Source organism: Amyelois transitella, chromosome 22 (genome assembly GCF_032362555.1).
Source record: "Amyelois transitella isolate CPQ chromosome 22, ilAmyTran1.1, whole genome shotgun sequence".
Lineage (NCBI taxonomy): Eukaryota > Metazoa > Arthropoda > Insecta > Lepidoptera > Pyralidae > Amyelois > Amyelois transitella.
Genome location: NC_083525.1, coordinates 6,053,425 through 6,073,124, shown reverse-complemented (window position 1 = coordinate 6,073,124; position 19,700 = coordinate 6,053,425). Strand labels below are relative to the sequence as shown.

Genomic DNA, 19,700 nt, shown 5'->3' with positions numbered 1-19,700 from the left:
AAAATCAGTGAGTCAGGATTTTTATTGCATAATTGGTTCAATTTACATGCTAGAACTGTTTTTACATATTTAGTTACATCATTGGATAGTTTAACATGCTTTCTTTGAAAGATTACCATTAATTAAATAACCATTGTTCATATCTACTTCTGTAAAATTTCCATGTAGTAATATTTTCTTTTTATTTTGTGTAATTATCACAAGCAAACAAGTTTTGACAACTTTTACTTTTATAGGAAATCGAATTATTGATAGTCTTTGCTTCTGGGACGAGGGTATCTCAAATAAATCAAAGCACGTGTTTATTTAACTGGTCACATTTGTTTTGCAATTTCAAAGATGCATTAAATTGTTCCAAATAAAGAATATACTCCTGGAATTTTATGAGCGCTCATTTTATTCAGTTCATTGTTTTACATCAATATGGATGATTGATATAGATCAATCGGTACGAGTTAAATGGTAAAGAAGTTATGTACAGTTTTCAAATTATGTGATGATTTCAGATCAATATAAATTTAAAACATGTACCTTGTACCCTTGTTTATACTTACACTATATTGGTAATTACACAGTTTTAAAATGCTAATAGGATTCGTATTAAGCTTGACAAGTCAACGATCAATTAATTCCGCCACACACAATTGGCGCAGATGTTTCAATTCCGAATGCGAATTCGTCACACGTGGTCGTTGATTCGATTCCGGCCATTTAGTCTCGCCCACGGCGTCCTCGGGCTAATTGAACATCATCATTGCTCTTAAGTCTTGTATACATTGTGCAGTCGCATCAGATGTGACAATTTCAATTGATTTTTATCATTGTGCCGTAGCTCTAATAAAAGTATAATTACATATTCCACCATGACCCAAAGCAAATCGTACAGAACCACACGGTGTCATCGCCTACCGCTTTGGTGCTTCTACCTTTCGGCAACAAAACTTCTAAAAAAGTAGCTTAATATTGATTGTTTTAGACTAGTTCCAATAGACCCGTCAGATCCATAAAGTGTAATGTAGAATGTTTAATAATTTTTTCCTACTTCTTTTTTCTACCTTCTTACTAGTTCGAATTAAGATTGGATGTCTTTAGCATTAAGCTCGGCAATAATAGTAACAATTTGTAACTAATTTGCACTAAGCTTACGACGGCTAGTCGGCTAATCTGTCGGTCAACGGTCAACGTCTTAATTAAACACAACATCACACGAACACGAGTGGTGGCGAGCGGCAAGTGCCGTGTAAATGAATTTACGTGGTGAGTGATTGCCTTAAAATTAAAATTTCATTAAGATTCATAATGATGTTCGATTTTTTTTTATGTATCTACATGTTAAAATTCTTATTGTGCGTGTCTTTTTGAACTACGTTTTTTTTTTGTGATACAAAATTTTGTTAGAACTGCACCTACGTCTACGATTTTATCAAGCGTTTCAATTTAATCGTATATTCTTCTTTTCCTTCCAATTAAAACTTAAATAAATGTCTATGACATGGTAGCTATCATAGCTAAACCATAATGGTAAACTTTTCGCTTTAATAAGTAGGTGCGTCGTTTTTTTTCTTTTGTAAATGTTTTCATCCTGTGAATTCAAACTACAAACAGCTTTACATATCACCCTGGGTATCTGACATGTAAACGTGTCCCAAATTTTACGCTAATTTGAAAATTTAATAGTTTTATCACTGTTGAAATTAAAATTGGGATTACCGTGTTTCTTTTGTAATTAGGTCTTCTTGGCAGCAACTGTTATTGCAACCTCATTACGTCTTGTACGTTCGTAACAACCCAATACCACCGATTTATCGAAATAGGTTTATGTTTGCGTGTATGTAACGTAATACTGTTATTGAGGGAAATAGGTTTATGCGTGACTATAGGTGGTCTTTCGGATTTAAGAAAATACCTGGCTGGATGTATTGAATAACAAACGTTAATTTTTTAGGTGTGGAACATTAATATTGTTGATAATTTTTGAAGGTTGAAATATTCGTTGACAATAATTCACTTTAATCAGGCATTAGATAAATCGGATATTTGATGAGCGCCTCATATGAAGGAACAATCCTAAAAATAAAAATATGATGTAAAATAGTTATATTCTCTTTGTTGTTTAATTTTTATATTGTTAGGCATCATTCGATATGGTGACCATAAAATACGTATATGTGAGTAATCATACTCGTAACGCCGTAATATTTATTACTGCATGTCGTTATGTCAACGTCAAGGTACGCGATCGTTCGAACAATAAATTATCGATGCAGTGCGACTAGCCTGTGACATTGGCTTTCTTCGGCGGCTGATAGCGCAGCGGAGGCAGGCACACGCACGCCGCCAGTCGTACTGCGCGCGCGCATCCACGCGACGTACCGCGCCCGCTCGGGCCCGCGACATGCCCGCAGTGAAAGTTTTTAACATATTCGGCGGGCAGAAGCCGACCGAGAAGAACCCAACGCCCCAAGGGGCGCTGCAAAAATTCTACAGGACCTTTTCAGTCGCGCCTGAAAGCTCGCCGGAAAAAGGCAAAAAGGTCACAGCTATTACCGCCTGCCTAGAAAAGAAAATTAGTGAAAAAAAAGAAGTGGTTTTAAAAAGTGAGGACTGTGCAAAACCGGACGTTTGCAAACTTCAACACGTGTACGAGAATGTAAACATCGATGTAGGAAAAAATACACTTCAGCGCGAGAAGCTATTGGAGGAAACCAAAGGATATTCTTCTATTTACGAGAATATCACGATTGTGCCAAAACCGCCGCTTGCTAAACCTGAGTGTGAAGTGTCTACTGAATCTAAATTAAATAAGGCTTTGGAATCTTTTGACAAAATATTGTCTGAATTTTCAAGCAGTGCTTCTTTAACGCCGGACATAAACATCACCAAAAACAATTTCGTTCCGCCTAAATTACAAAAGTCAAAGACTTGCAGTATAATAGAATCACGCTGTATATTAAAGAAAACCAACTCGGACCCTCAAAGTGACAGTAGAGCACCCAACAAAGTGGCACGCAATAACTCAATAGACAAAACAACCAGTTTGTGGAATCTCGACGACATGAAAGGAAAGGAACTCACCGCTCCACTGATGCCTTTGACATCTGCTAACGAAAAAATGAATCCAGATAAGTATGCCACGTACAAGATATCGTCAAAAAACCCGTCTCGATCCAACTGCATAAAAGTCGAAGATTTAAAGAAACTGGATGTTAAAACAAGAATATTAAAGAAAACTTTATCTAATCCGCCTTCGACGCCTGTTCCGGTTATACCAAAAACGAAAACATTAACAAAAAAAGTTGAAAGAAAAGTAAACGATGCCAAGAAAATAAAATTAAAAACATGTACAGATAATGGATCATCAAATATGAAGACAAACATAGAAAGTCGAGATACTCCAAGATCGCAAATGCAAAAAGCAAAGAGTGTGTGGGAAATAGGAAACGAATCAATAATAATACCTAACTTAGAGCGAACGAGATCTACCACTTCTATTGCGGGCTCTCCTAGTAAGATCCCAGTGATAAGGAGTCAAATGTCACAAAACAAGTTCAGTAGCACTAGAGCGCTCTTTTCTCCCACTCCGGTTGATCTAAATAATGTAGACCAGGCCAGAGAGTGTGCTCAGAAAAAGAAAACAATGAATGCTCTAAGAAAAAGCACCGAAAAAGTTGATGGAAACAAACAAATAAGACAAAAATCTCAGCTTAGTGTAAAGTCCGACCCGAAAAAACAATACGAAAAAACCAAAAAAGACGCAAGCGACGTTAAAAAAATGCCGTCTTTAAAGTCGTCACTAAAGGATTACACGGAGGAAATAAATGCCGTGCGAGCCAAACTCCAACAGAGAAAAATAAGTAACAAACGAGATATTGTCATAGCATCATCGGATTCCAAACGAAATGAAAACGATTCGCTCCAAATCGATTCGACACTGTCACCTGTCAAGTCGATTGTAAAAAAACTGGAGCTCAAAACTGCTCTGGAGGCGAAGGCGGAGCCGACCCAGTTTGTTAACTGTAAGGTGATTCCTCCCGTCCATAAAGAGATGTGTGTAGCTAATACTACTTTCCATAATCACTTGAGCACACTCGTAGGCCGTCAAATAAAATACGTCGAATCTAGAGACGATGTAAAAACGTGCTCTCAAGTCGAAAAGCTTGCATTACATAAACACAGTGAAGAGAAGATATCCGATACGCATTCAGACTGCAGCGACGACTCGGGTCACGTATCTAACGATGCGGCGAACGATAATGACCCGGCGTTCGACAACGTACACGACTCGAGTCCCGTTCGGGAGTCAATCGACGAGGTTGACTGCAAATTATTCGACAACCCTAAACAGTTTGGGATCGATTTATCCGAGAATGCAAAGAGCGTGTGTCCCGTGCGGCCCGCGAGGCGCAGCGGGCGAGGCAACGAGGTCGCTAGCGGTACCCGCGCCGCCGCTCCGAAAGTGGACGAACAGGTACGCGACACTGTTAACATATCGATAACAACAAATTACAGGTGCTGTTTATCTCGCCACTAGTTTCAACCTCTTCAGGCGCAATTGACTAGCCATTAGGATCGCCCCTAATATGCATAAATGAAATGTCCAGTGTAAATAGATATGACTTGTTCATGCCTAGGTCGTAGACCTCTTTTCCTATTGGTTCGGTAGTAGAAGTGTTTTAAAATAATATCTGCATGCCTTATTCTAACGGTCATTTTCAAGAAAGTGTACGTTTACCAATTGCATATACTTAAATGTAACTTAACAGAAAAATCAAATATAGGTTCCTAAAAATTCTTTAAGATTTTATCACATAATACTATTCTATACTTACAGTGAGGGAAGTAAAACAGCCATAATACTTGTTTTTTAAACTATACATTCAATTTCTTGTAAGTTGTCATGTAAAAATGCTGCTTTAAAGCTATTTTAAAGAAATTATCCAAGAGGTAAGGATAAAAAATCATAATCACTTAGCATAAAGTTGTAAAGGTTTACCTCAGGTTCAAATCAATTAATATTGAAAATATTATGACAAATTAATTAAGTTTACTTTGCATAATCAAGCTCCTGTTTAGTTCCGTTCCGGCACAAATAAAATATTGACGAAAGCTTGTAGTTTCGGGGTCAAATAATTTTGTCTTGTGTCAATAAGCACGATTACGTAATCATGCCACTCGACCATCTTTGTCCGCTGTCCAGCCTTTTGCATAAACGCCTACCTGTCGTGAACGTCCGTTCGTAATATTATGTAATCTCTTAAAAAACTGCATTCCTCCAATGACACCAAATCTGATATAATGTTACGCAATATTTATATAATTAACATAATAAATCTTAGAATGCCATAAATAGCTGTGTATGTTTACATACGTCTGAGCTAACCTCATCAATACCTTTGTATTTCCCATTTCAATTGGACAATTTGTATTCCCTTAAATTTGGTGTTTTTACTACTCTTGCAAAAATGTTCAATATTACTTACACATATTATGTGTATATTATGCAATATTGGAATATTGAATGCCAAATTCTATAGCTCAAGAAATATATAGGAATTTATTTCTTCATATATTAAAAATATTGAGGACTAAGGGTTAGTTTAGATTTATAAACTTGAGATGCTTCTTTTAGGCGATAGGCTGTTCTGGCACTATTTGAATCTCAATTCTATCAAAATTCAAATTCAAATTCAAATTCAAATTCAAAATTCAAAATTTTTATTCATTATTATAGGATATTATTATATCGCTTAATAATTGTCGTATGGTTTAACAACTTGGTTGACGTCAAATAAATTACTTAAAAACTAAGTTTACTGCCGCTTCCAAGGCGTCAGTGCAGAAGAAGCGGTAACAAACTGCACTGCAGCATTTTCTTCAACAACGTCAACTTCACAATATTAAATTATACTTAGAATAGAATGTGGACGGGAGAATACATTGTTCACGGGAGATTTATATATTTATGAGATTTAATATTGAAAAAAGAAAAAAAAATATATCAGTAAACCAAACAGCACTGTCTACGCCGCAAAGGATATAAACGTGATTATATTAATACGTCCTCCTTACATGTTCAAGACCAAGAAATATTACGTGCACATTGCATTGCACACGATCTCTTAAATCACAGTGTGCAACAGGTGTCCCGCTGGGGTCACTCTCTGGCCCGACTTTATTTACGCTCTCACTTTCACCAAATGCTTTCGGTGCTTTTGATTCATTTTCCTCGAATGTAAACCAAGCAACACAACATGCGGGTCATAAATTCGCCATAACCAGTGATAATGCACGGAACGCTTCGGTGATAATTAAGGTTGTGTAATAGGAGAAGTTTTGTTTCTTTTTACCAGCGACCTAGCTCTTCATGCTCTGTGTGACGTAACCTTGCACCTTGGGTAAGTGGATTAATTACCGTGGTGTCAGTTAGTCTAATGTCAAACGGTAAGGTGTGAATGTATTACTGTTTTAACGTAATCGTTGAGACAAAAGATCAGAATCATGACAGTTATGATAATTAATATCTCTTTCATAGCGTAACGCATAATGTGAGGTGTTATAGATGTTTCATGCTTGCTGTGTTTCTGATTATTGTTCCTAATATTCAACAAATAAATCTTGATGATCTAATTAATTTTATTGACATAATCAATGAATTGGGATTCCTCTTTTGGGCGATGGGTTAGCTACCTGTCACTGTTTGAATCTCAATTCTATTAAAGCCAAACGCCTGAGCATGGCCTTTCAGTCTTGATGACAGTTGGCACTGTCTACCCCGCTGGAGATATAGACGTGATTAAATGTTATGTTCAAGTTATGAAATAACGATATAATGCTTCAACTATAATTCAATTCCTAATGTTATTCTCAAATCGGCTGCTCATGTTTAATCACAACATTAGTTCAAACCGTTTAACCAAAGCAATCAGCTTGCATAAACTTGTACCGGGTTTTCGCGATTTGCATCTAGATAGCCCTGCACACTTTCCAAGATTGAAATGCAGACTTTACCCTCTAAGTGATGCTTTGCAAGTAAAAACTTATCACTTTCCGTTTCGACTTTCTCACGCATCGTTTTGTTAATATTACGTGTTGCAAATTTATAGACGAAATCACCGACACTGTTTACAGTAACATGAATATTTATAATTATGTATTTATTATTATAATGAGTCTACCATAATAAGGGGTTAATGTACGCTAGTGGCTGTCACTTTATTGCCGTTAACATAATAGAGATGTTATCTTTAGAACGCGTTTTAGCATTGTCAGTTATTGATTGTTTAAGAAATATTGATGCTGGTATGTTTATATTATTCTTAAGTATTATGGATTCCTTATTTTAACGACATACATTGACGTCTCTATTTTATTATTTCTTAAGCTGTTATGATGATATTATGTATACATAGGTTTCAATTCTTTGATGCCTCAATGTTTTGCACTATGTGGAATAATTCATAATTATTAATGTTTATTTGTAACATTTAATATGAAGAACCTCTTTGCAAACTTAACCTTTCTCGAATGTTCAATGAACCTTTGATTTCTGTCAACAGCTATTTATACAGTCACGTATTTTATTTCGTACGAATTGCTTTCGACTATAAATTAGTTGGATCGGTTTGTCCGCCCATGCTCGGCACGTCCTCGCTTTCCCTCGTAGGGGAAAGCCATCCTTTGTTACCCTTACGTTATATTGTTGTTGCATCTTTGATTGATAACTCATTGTTTATCTTTGGTAGTATATTTGTCAGGTATTAATTTTTCAGTAACATAATTATCATCAGAAATTACAAAAAGACCATAGGAGTATTAAACATCTAATCTTTTTATTGTCATAACAACGACACGTGTATCCTAAAATTTCAAGTACAATTTTGCATGTCTATTGTCTTATATTATTCTGATTTCTATGTTAATCGCTGATTTTATTTTTGCTTTGCTGGCCAGTTATCAAAAGGGACTCATAGTATTCGTCTTTAGAAAATCACATTACCTTTTGATCTTCTCGGAAAAATAAGTTCTTTGATGAGTTCATCTTAGCAGCAGTAAGTAGACCAACAAATGTATTCCCGTGTGTTCTCGGCAGATTGTTATTAGTTCTCTTCTCGTTGTTGAACTAATGACGCTCACTATCTGATATCGATCTCTCATCATCATACATCGTCTGTAATTATGTCTTTCATATTCCATAGACCATTGTACTCGTACATTGATCGAGACATCTGATGGAATGTCAATCGATGAAATAGCGATTTCTAATCGATCAAAAAAAGGCATACACAGTCACTCATATTACTTATTATAAAGGCATAAACATAAAGATATATTGATAATGTACGATACGAGTTTTTATAGAGAATACCAATATGTCATTTACTTTTTATATGAAAGTTAAAATTATCAATATCACTGTGCCCGTGTACAGTAGCAAGTCAATAGTGTGCCTCAAAAAAGTAGCAATTACTCTGTCCAATTGTACTATAATATATTTTATTGTATTGTCCGTCCGTGGGGAAAGTCTATCATTTAGAATGCGGGCTTCCTACAGCAATGATTGACTTGTACTATCTATATGAATAAATAAAAATATGTACAGAATAAACCATTACTGTGAAAAGTATTTCACTTCTTACTTTGAACAAAATATTTGTAGTGTAGACCAATAACAATGTTTTAAATTTGAAATGAACACAAAGTTGATGACATTAATATTTGTACGTGGGAGTATATATTTAAAAAGGTTTAGTACCTACATATCTGATATCGTTTTATACACTTTTAATCGTTTTTATACAAATAATAAATGGTCATTTTAATCAAACCTTATCGGAATAAAACATTAAAACTATTTAGTATTTAGTTTTTTTTTCATTGTGTTCAATCTATACTGTCTATATTTTCTATACCTGTGAATATGCACATTTGATAGATTCTCGCAGCACTAGGTTTCTATTGCTCAGGAAAGCTGTTTATTATGTCACTATTTTCTCCTCGTCCGGCAACTGTACTCATATGGGCTTCCTCGATGTTGTGTGATGTTGAATTCACTGGTTTGTTGAGTTTACAGTCATATTCATATAAAGTGGTTTTAAGTCAAAGACCCTATGGTACCTACTTAATGTTTTTCTCTACGTTTCACTAATTATGTTTCCCCAAGAGCAATGACAAGATCTTTACACGTGTCACAATTTATTTATTATTGCTGGGAACGCCCAAATATGTAAGAGACCTAAAATTTATATCACTCTCTGCCCCGCTTCAGCCTACGATCAGCTTTGCGACAATTCTGTTTCTACTTTATTCGCATGCCTGGTTATATTTTCACGATGTTGAACCAGGTTTTACCAAAACATGCGACATTTCAATAATTTTGAAATATAAGCTCATGTTTTTCATTTGAGATATATGCAACTACATATATCTCATATTATATTACTTATCGATACAAACAGAAAGTCACACTTTCGAATGTTATTATTTACAGCTTCATTGCTCCAAGTGCTCGTTGCCTGTGATTGTCGAACCTGCTTGTTGTGCAAATTGTCTCAGTAATTTAGCAAGTAGGCTCTAGTTGTGTCTGCAGCCACTTAGGGTTATCGACCAGAGTGATACAGTATTCTTTAGATATTCATACTTAAGATTTAAAGTCCTCATTCATTAATAATTTCTAACACCACATTTGCAAAACATAAATTCGCCTTCTTGCGTTGCTTTTATGATATTAAAAAAAATTGTCACATAAACTTTGTGATTTCTATTCAGTGGATTTCATGCTGGTTCAATGAAGATGTCTGTCACCTTTTCCTTTTATGTAAATTGCTAGGACAAGTATAATGCTACATGTTAACCATTATCCGAGGCATCTTACAGTTTTTTTTCTGTGTACAAGTGCTAAGACATAAGAGCACGACAGTGCCAATATAGATTAATATATTTTTTTGTTGCCAGCCCTACTAGTTTGACGATCGGCAGGTGGGCAGTAATGACGACTCGCATTTCGCCAACACGACTCGCAAAGTGCGAATTACTAGAGATAAACTTTCGCTACTTGTCAATGATGTAGAATTATTTTCTACCGTTTTCTGAAACCTTCATAATGTGAGTTAGTTTCCTCTGTAAGGCTGCGGATGTTATATCTCAACTAATATTATAAATGCGAAAGTAAGTTCGTTTGTTGTCATTTAACGCGTTATCTACTAAAACAATCTTCTTGAAATTTTGCGTATATACATATATTTAAGAATCTGGTAGGATTTATAAAAGAACCTGTATTCTCTTGTAGGTGGCGCTGGTGCTAAATTCGCACGAGCGAAGCTGCGGTTAAAAGCTAGTATCAAATATATATGATTGTTTTTTTTATATATGATGTAAATAATTACACGAAGCAAACATGTGAACTCTCTATTATTAAACTAAACATAGTTCAACAGCCGTGCTTGGATACACGTGCGATGATTCCATTATTCACTAAGACATCGGAAGGAAATCGTGTTGTGTATGATATATGTCAATAGTCGTACACCTGTTTACAGATTATAAAGTGTTAATATAATACGTTAATGAAACACGATACGTATTACCAAGAAATGACAATTGTATTATGATGCATGTAAACATACGAGTATATAGAATTGGTTTTCTTAATCAGATAAACAATGTCGCGTCTATTGATTTTTAACTTTCCGCGTAGATTAAAAAAAGGTTTATAAACTGGCGATTCTTCTATTATGCGATGGGCAACCCATTACTATTTTAATCTCAATTCCATCTTTGAACGTGGCTCTCGGTCTTTTCGAGTCTTCTGGGTCTTCGTTAGTGTTATTATACATAATGTATTATGTATTAATGTCATTAATTCGTTAGTGCTAAATTTCAGCTGCTTCTTTGGCAAATTTTATAAATTGTCATATCCAAAGGTCAGACAGACATAAAAATTACGCCTCTGATGGGGGTGTAGGCAGAGACTGCATCGATTCTTTTTCCACGATTCCTGGATAAATCTTTTGCTTCATCCACATTGTAATACTTTGACATCACTAAAAGCCACTAGAGCGAATGTAAACCTGCAAACTTAAAAAAATAAGAAATAATGTTACTGTTTCACCTCACATATTTATAAAACGCGAACTTTTATTATCGCAAGCTCCAATTACTGTAACGATAGCTGTTCGTGTATCTTATTCTCATAATATTTTCGATTACACTCTCCAACATCGATTGTTTTCGCTTTATTATTCGATTATTTCACGTTACTTCAATTGAATTGAAAATTCGAGATTGTATATTAACATCACGTAACGGAAAACGTATATGATGTAGTAAGTATAAACATCGCTTGAGTTTCAACTTTATTAGTAACGTTGTAAAATTAAAAATCTATAAAGTTAAAATATTGTCGAAATTTTTTTTATTCTGTACTTGTTTTTGGTGCAAATTTCATAATGCATTAATAATGCAACAGTCAAAACTTGATTAATTAATGATTCTAGTAATTTTTAAATCAAGACCCAAAGAGAAGATCTTAATTGTCTTTATACAACTGAAATAGAATCTAAGAAAGAAAATTGAACCTTTTTTGCAATAATTTGAAGTCTTTTTTGTAAGAACATGCAAATTTATACATACATATAACCCATTCTTTATCTCTTACGGGGTAGACAGAGCCAACAGTCTCACAAAGCCTGAAAGGCCACGTTCAGCTGTAAAATGGAAAAATAGAACGGCTTAATAATGGAATTGAGATTCAAATAGTGACAGATCGCTAGCCCATCGCCTTAAAGAAGAATCACAAGTACATTAGCCTAGCCCTTAGTCACCTTTTACGTCCATGGGAAAGCGATAGATTGGTCATATACTAAAGTGCCGGTAACCACGCGATGTTAATTTATATTTTCCAATAAGTAGTAGGAAAGTGTATGTTCTCATCACATATTGCTCCGTTTACTACTAGAGCTAAGAAACAAGCCAATTAGTATGTCTATTTATCAATTCGAACATCAATCGTGAATTGTTTACATCATTATACACCAATAATGTTTATAAATATTCACGTTGTAATAACTAATACGTGTATGTATCAATTGTTTGTTCAATCAAATGTCTATTACAGCAATAGACTAGTGAGTTCCTTCATAGTAGGTGTAGGTTCTATCTTTATAGTACTTGAAAGTACATTAGTCGTTTATTGTAAAGCCTACATTACATACATACATAAACTCACGCCTCTTTCCCGGAGGGGTAGGCAGAGACTACCTCTTTCCACTTGCCACGATCCCTGCATACTTCCTTTGCTTCATCCACATTCATAACTCTCTTCATGCAAGCTCGGCGGTTTCGGGCACTTTTGACCTGACCCTTCACCAGGACGTCCTTAATTTGATCAAGATATGTTCGTCTAGGTCTTCCCACCCCGACCTTTCCCTCCACACTCTCCTTGTATATCTGCTTAGTCAACCTGTTTTCATTCATCCTCTCCACATGACCGAACCATCTCAACATACCCTTTTCTATACAATACAATACAATACAAATTATCTTTATTGCCCATAAAAAAATACAAACGTAGTAAAAAAACATACATTATGAACATGTTGAGCAAAGGCGGACTTATCGCTAAGCAATCTCTTCCAGCCAACCTTTGGGTAGTGAAAGGTAAAATCCTGGAACCGGGTGGGCAGCATACTTAAGATATGTTAGTAAGTGTATAATAAATAAACTACACACATACATAAACTATAAATATAAACTTACACAGACTACATACATAATATTACACAAAATAAATAAATACATAATAATATACATAGGGGAGACTGGGGATACTTGATCCCCATTTTAGTTTATTGCTCATACCTTAGTCTATAGTAATGGCTTTCAGAAAATTTTTGGTGATTACCTAGAAAAACTATTCATCTAACTTTGTACATTATCAGATTATGGAATTAATTAATAATTAGTACTTTTTTTTTTAAATTTACTACGACATTACAAAAGGATCATGTGTCCCCTATGCTGGGAGACTTGATCCCTGTGTAGGTTAGATTTGATTATAGGGGAACAAGTGTACCTACGTCATTATAAAATAATAATAATGCATTTTACAATATAAAAATTGTTTATTTAATCATATAAACATAACAAAAATCAACACTTACAATGGTTATATTATTTTAGACCTCTATGTGGTTACTTAAAGATAATTTGAGTCTTAATAATCACAATCCTTGCTAAATGCGTACCTACGAAAACTTTTTGTCTTATCTTTATTATCGCAATGATTTACATCATTATAGGGAAATTTAACATCTGGCCGTCGTTGTAGTTTCTTGGCGTATCTTTTTAGTGTCATCAAAGGCACATCATTAAGTTTTGCACTTCCTTTGATAGTATTTCCTTTCAAAATCTCTTTAACCGCTAATTCAAGTTTTGTTTTGTCTATGGGTATGGTTTCTTAGCGCTCTCTTTATACGTAATATACGTTAATATTTTTCTTCCATCTAAAACAAGTAAAAATACTGAGCTATCTATACCTAACCAAATATAGGGGACACTTGATCCCGGGATCAACTCTCCCCGCGCTCGCAGGGATCAAGTGTACCCGGAACTGATTTTTTTCAAAAACCCAATTTTTGATAAAGAAATTAAGCGGTATTAGATGAAAAACCTATCAATACAAACTTCAATTAACAACTTTTCTAGTCTTTAGAATGTGGTTACTAATTTATAATTAATAATAACTATAGATAATGATTTAAATACTCACAGAAAAATATTTTCACCTGGCGAAAACAAAATGGCACCACTGCTCTGAAGTTGTCAATTGTGAACCGTCAAATTTACGTTCAGCTATAGACAATGAGTAAAAGCAACAGTATTGCCAGTCTTTCAAATAAAAACACCGTGTGCTTATCGATTTATTGACAAGGGATCAAGTCTCCCTGGGGATCAAGTATCCCCAGTCTCCCTATACCTATATAAAAAAAAAAAAAAAAAAAAAATATTGATTAAAATGAATATTACCATGAATAAAGTTAAGAAGAGAGATAGTACTTCTTCAAGTTCGTTTTAAAGGTACCTATTGTTTGTGAGGTGCGTATGTCAATGGGTAAAGCATTCCACAGACGAACGGCCTGAACTGTAAAGGATTTAGAGTAGGCTGCAGTCATATTAATGGGAGTATTGAGGCGAAGGGCAATTAGACTACGGGAAGTGTGACTGTTATTCTGATGAAAAAAGGTGAAGCGCTCTTTAAGATAATGAGGAGTAGAAGGGATGAAAAGTACAGAAAAAAGCAGTGTGAGAATGTGATAATTGCGACGTAACCTGATTGGAAGCCACTTGAGTTGTGCACGGAAAGAGGAGATGTGGTCATATTTGCGTAAGCCAAATATGAACCTGATACAGAAATTTTGAAGGCGCTCAAGTTTATTAAGTAGATCTTCAGAAAGATTGAGATAGCATGAATCAGCATAGTCAAGGACAGGCAGAAGTAAGGATTGGGCAAGTGAAATTTTAGTTGCAATGGGTAAGAATTTTTTTAGTCTTGTGAGTGACCTTGCTGATGCGAATATTTTCCTGCTAACTTCCGCCACTTGAGGGGACCATGAGAGCTGACGGTCAAAGAGAACACCTAAATTTTTGACCCTTTCGCTATAAACAATGTTTACACCATTAAAGGAAATAGGAGGGAGGGAAGACCAATCAATTCTTGAAATCTGCCACGGGGAGCCTATAATGATTGCTTGAGTTTTGGTGGGGTTAACAATAAGCCCGTGATCCCTGCTCCATTTGGATATATGAGACAAATCGCCATTAATTTTTCCGATGCCGTTTGATAGGTCACTTAAAGAAGAGTGGCAGTAAATTTGAAGGTCATCAGCATAGAGATGATAGGAAGTGCAGAGCTGAAACGAGATGGAGTTTATAAATAACGCAAATAAGAGAGGAGAGAGCACACCACCCTGAGGGACACCAGCCACGGTATGGCACCAAGAAGAAAACTCGTCCTCAATGCGCACCCGCTGGCGGCGTCCGCACAGATAAGATTGAAACCAGTTAATAGCTGAAGGAGATATGTTCAGTGATTGCATCAGACCTAAGAGAACGTCAAAGTCCACAGTGTTGAAGGCATTACTGAAGTTATCATACATTACTTTCTATTCCTGTAACTACATCTTCTTTCACATCACAACATTCCCTTATCACGCTGTTCCTTATCCGGTCACTCAATTTCACACCCAACATACTCCTTAACGCTCTCATTTCCACTGCATTTATTCTGCTTTCGTGCTTCTTTTGCCATACCCAACTTTCACTCCCATACATTAATGTCGGGACCAACACGCCCCTGTGCACAGCCAGTCGAGCCTTTTTGGATAGTTTCTGACTGCTCATAAAGGCATGCAAAGCTCCATTCACCATGTTCCCCGCGTTCACTCTCCTTTCAATATCACTATCACACTTGCCATCTGATGTAAACTTTGATCCTAGATATACAAACTCTTTCACTTGCTCAACTTTTTCTCCTCCAATCAAAATATTACATGCTGTCATTTCTTTCTCCATTTCAAAAACCAGTGTTTTAGTTTTACTTACGTTCACTTTCATTCCTTTCTCTTTTAAAGCTTCATGCATACAGTTTACCATCTCCTGTAACTCCTCCGCTGATGACGCCAGTATAACCTGATCGTCGGCATAGAGCAGACATTTGACGAGTAATTCATTCATCCTTAATCCACTTTCAGACTCTTTCAAATCTGTCAAACAACTATCCATAAATAGGTTGAACAGCCACGGTGACGCAACACATCCCTGCCTAACACCTTTCTCAATCTTAAACCACTCAGTGTGCGCTCCGTTTATCCTGACACAAGCACTCGAATCCTCATATAAGGATTTCAGTGCTCGTATCAAGAGACTGCTCACCCCATGCATAGAAAGTGCTGACCACAATTCATTCCTCTCAACTCTGTCATAGGCCTTTTCCAAATCCACGAATGTGCAATAGACTTTTTGACTCTTGGCCAAAAACTTTTCGGCTATGCACCGCAAAGAAAAGACCTGATCAGTACATCCCATTCCCTTTCGAAATCCCGCTTGAGCATCCCATATTTTGTCATCAGTTTCATTCCTGACTCTATTAATCAATACCTTAGCATACAATTTGCCGACGACGCTAAGCAGGCTTATACCACGATAATTTTTGCAGTCCAGTTGTGACCCTTTTCCTTTGTAAAGTGGCACAATAACAGCCTTACACCAATCTTTTGGTACTCGGCCGCTTCTCCAACACAAATTGAAAAGGCAGTACAACTGTCTAGCTACGACGCCTTTTCCTGCTTTAAGCATCTCGACCGACACTCTATCATACCCGGCAGCCTTACCCGCTTTCATACTCTTAAGTGCTTCCACAATTTCAAACATTTCAATTTCGCCTTCCATCTCATTCTCTTTTTCTTCGCTATAGCAGAACTCTTTCTTATTTTCTTCCTTTTTTTCAAATAAACTCTCAAAATAGTCCTTCCATATCTTTAGCACACATTCTTCTCCTTTCACAACGCTACCATCCTGGCATCTGATCCTAGTCAGCTCTTTGGTTATAGTTTTTCCTCGGGCTAACCTTACGGATTTCCAGAATACTTTCAGATTTGACTGAAAGTCTTCTGATAGCCTTTTATCAAAATCCTCTTTATACTCTTCTTTCTTTCTAATCACAGCTTTCTTAACCAAATCTTTCATTTTTTTATATTCCTTACGTGCTTCATTCACATCCTCATCTATAACCTCTTGCATTCTTAAGTTAGCTTTTGCTGCTAACAAATCCAGCCATGCTTTCTTCTTTAATCGCACAAGTTCTTGCACATCTTTACTCATCCACGCATTTTTGTGATTTTTCCCTTTCCTTCTTCTACTTACACCACACACTTCAACAGCTACTTTCACAATTCTTTCTTTAAATTCCTTCCATCCATCTTCAATATTGCTCCTCTCATCTAAATCTTCAATTTCATCCTTCAGTCTATTAATATACTTCTTACCTACATCCATATCTTGCAAATTTTCTACTTTCACTCTTTCCAAAGCGCTGGTTTGCTCCCTTACCCTGTTACATTAGCCTACAGGCCATTTTTTTCTCTCCTCTCTCCATCTCCCTCTTTTGTATGCAGGGTAGACAGAGCCAGCAGTCTTGAAAAGACTAATAGGCCACATTCAGCTGTTTGTCTTAATGATAGAGTTGAGATTCAAATAGTGACACGTTGCTAGCCCGTCGCCTTAAAAAAAGGTTCCCAAGTTAATAGTATAATATCCCTCAGTCGCTTTTTACTCCATCCATGGTAAAGAGATGGAGTGGCCCTAGTCTTTTTCTATTGGTACCGGGAATCACACGGTACATTAAAAAGATTAAGTAATTAAACGCAAAAGTAATAAATTCGATTTTATAACAGTTGAGTTTCCCGTAATGAACCATTGAGTTAAGTATATTATCTTCTTGCCATTTATTATGGAAAATCTCTTGTCAATGTTGTCTGGAAGATGGGTGAATCCACTACGGGATATTATTATACTTTCTCGTATACGTGATAATTCACACACATCCATGTTTTTAGTATATTTTGATGTTCGTGTTAATGTATGTTTCCTTATTAAAAAGCATTTATCTATTTACAAGTACCTTCTAATCCTAAATATGTATAGCTTCCTCTTAAGTAAGTTTTACTGTCAAATGCTGAAATTACTCGTATTTCAATTAATTTTAATAAGAGTGTTAACGATCCTTCTTGGTTACGATAAATACGAGTAGAACAGTTTACTTTTGATGCGAGATAACATAAATCTAAATTCTAGATGTTATGATTTAATTTCATTTCGAAAAACATAGACTTAGGTAAGTGTTGTTTGTCAAGATTTACCAAACAGTGTTTTTACAGTAATGTGAGGTCAATTATATTCTTTTTTTTTATCTCAAACACAAAAATGAACTAACAAGTTCGTGTTTCATTTTAATGATGCTTAATAAATTAATAACATAAAAACCTATAACTAACAACGTAATTTACTATTAAAGGAACCGCGCTCTCAGTAATATAAAACTTTAATGAGTATTTATGACATTTCGGATCGGGTTTTTCTAAACGACATAGAGATTTCAAAGAAGAGGAAGAGGTAGCCGAAGATAGATCGTAGTCCCGATGCAAAAACGACGGGGTGGTGTTTCTTATTACTGACATTTTTTTAGACTACGTTAAAATGAGGATGATGACTAACGATAGTATTAACTAGTATCAAAGTGATCTATCTACCTTAGAATCGATACGCTCCAATTGTCAATGATGATGCACCAGTGCGCGTACTGTTAGGATGCTGGCTTTGTCTATTGTAGCATACATACATAAAATCACGCCTTTTTCCCGGAGAGGTAGGCAGAGACTTCTGTTTATTCTTGTTCATATAATAGGCAGCACATCAACTCTCATAAGACGTTATAAATTACCATATCTATTGGATGAATTGATATACTGTTGCTAAGTCAGGTAATTGTAGCATTCTACATATAACCCCACTGGGACATGTAGGTCGCTATTGTGTACGGTCATGCTCGAGTTTACAATGCTGGTCGATTTGACCGACTTATACCGACAATGGTTACATGCAGATGAAGTAATAGTCGGTAACTGTCAACTGCCTGCTACAAGGTAATAAGATTTGAAGACGTTGATTATTTATTCAAACTTTATTTTACAAATAATGTTGATACAATTGGCGGACTTAATGCGAAATGAATTATCTAACAGTCAACCTTTGAGTTAAGTAGAGATATTATGTTGGAAGAACAGCAACTTGTCAGATATATTGTTTAAAGTCTTTGATATGCTGTAGGCGGTTATATACGCAATGAAAAGACTTGATAATTTAAAAAAATTGGTAGCATTTATGATTGTGAAAAGGATAGCAATATTGCTACTTAATTCATAGTGCATAACAAATGTCATTAAGAATTAAAAAAAAAAACAAAATCTAACAAAGCTGAGATAGCTTGGTGGGGTGATATTACTCTCTAAAGCAGTTATTCAATAAAACACATAATAACAGACTAGGTACTTGATTTTAGATAACATAACATTTCTTTTGATCATCAAGATACCTACTTGTATTCGACTATAATAGAGATTGTAATCCGATTACCCGGCGCATACTGGTTCTAATACGTGTTACATAAAACATAATACTTTCGTTGCACGTACCGATTCGCGATACCATCTTTGTATTGTATCTGTTATTCGAGTATTGCCACGTTTGCCACAAGAAATTGTGTGTTTTGCAGTCTGACCAATCGATTTTGTCTGTCAGTTTTTCGATTTACCTTTCACAGGCACTATTTTCTCGATTGATGTATAAATGTATTACTTAATATAGTATAGCTTAAAATGTGGATTTTTTTTCATAGGTGAATTTCTGTCAGGATTTTGTGATGTCATAACTCCATCTAAGCCAAATCTAAAATAAGACCATAACTTACTGCTTTTCTTTTAAGACTACCGAAGTAAATTACGTCTTTCTCCTCTACGGGGCAGACAGGGTCAAAATTTACAAGAGGTTCGAAGTTCACGATGAGCAATGTCGCTCTGTTCGCTGGTTACGTTCGTAGCATCACGTTTTGTGATGATGCTAATAAAGATTTTAAAATGATTATAGCAAGT

The 19,700-nt window shown here is 35.6% G+C and overlaps 1 protein-coding gene across 2 annotated transcripts in view; it reads left to right on the top strand.

Moving 5' to 3' along the window:
• LOC106129934 (unconventional myosin-XVIIIa) overlaps positions 1-19,700 on the top strand; it is a 188,884-nt gene that overhangs the window by 133,542 nt on the left and 35,642 nt on the right. The window lies entirely within an intron of this gene.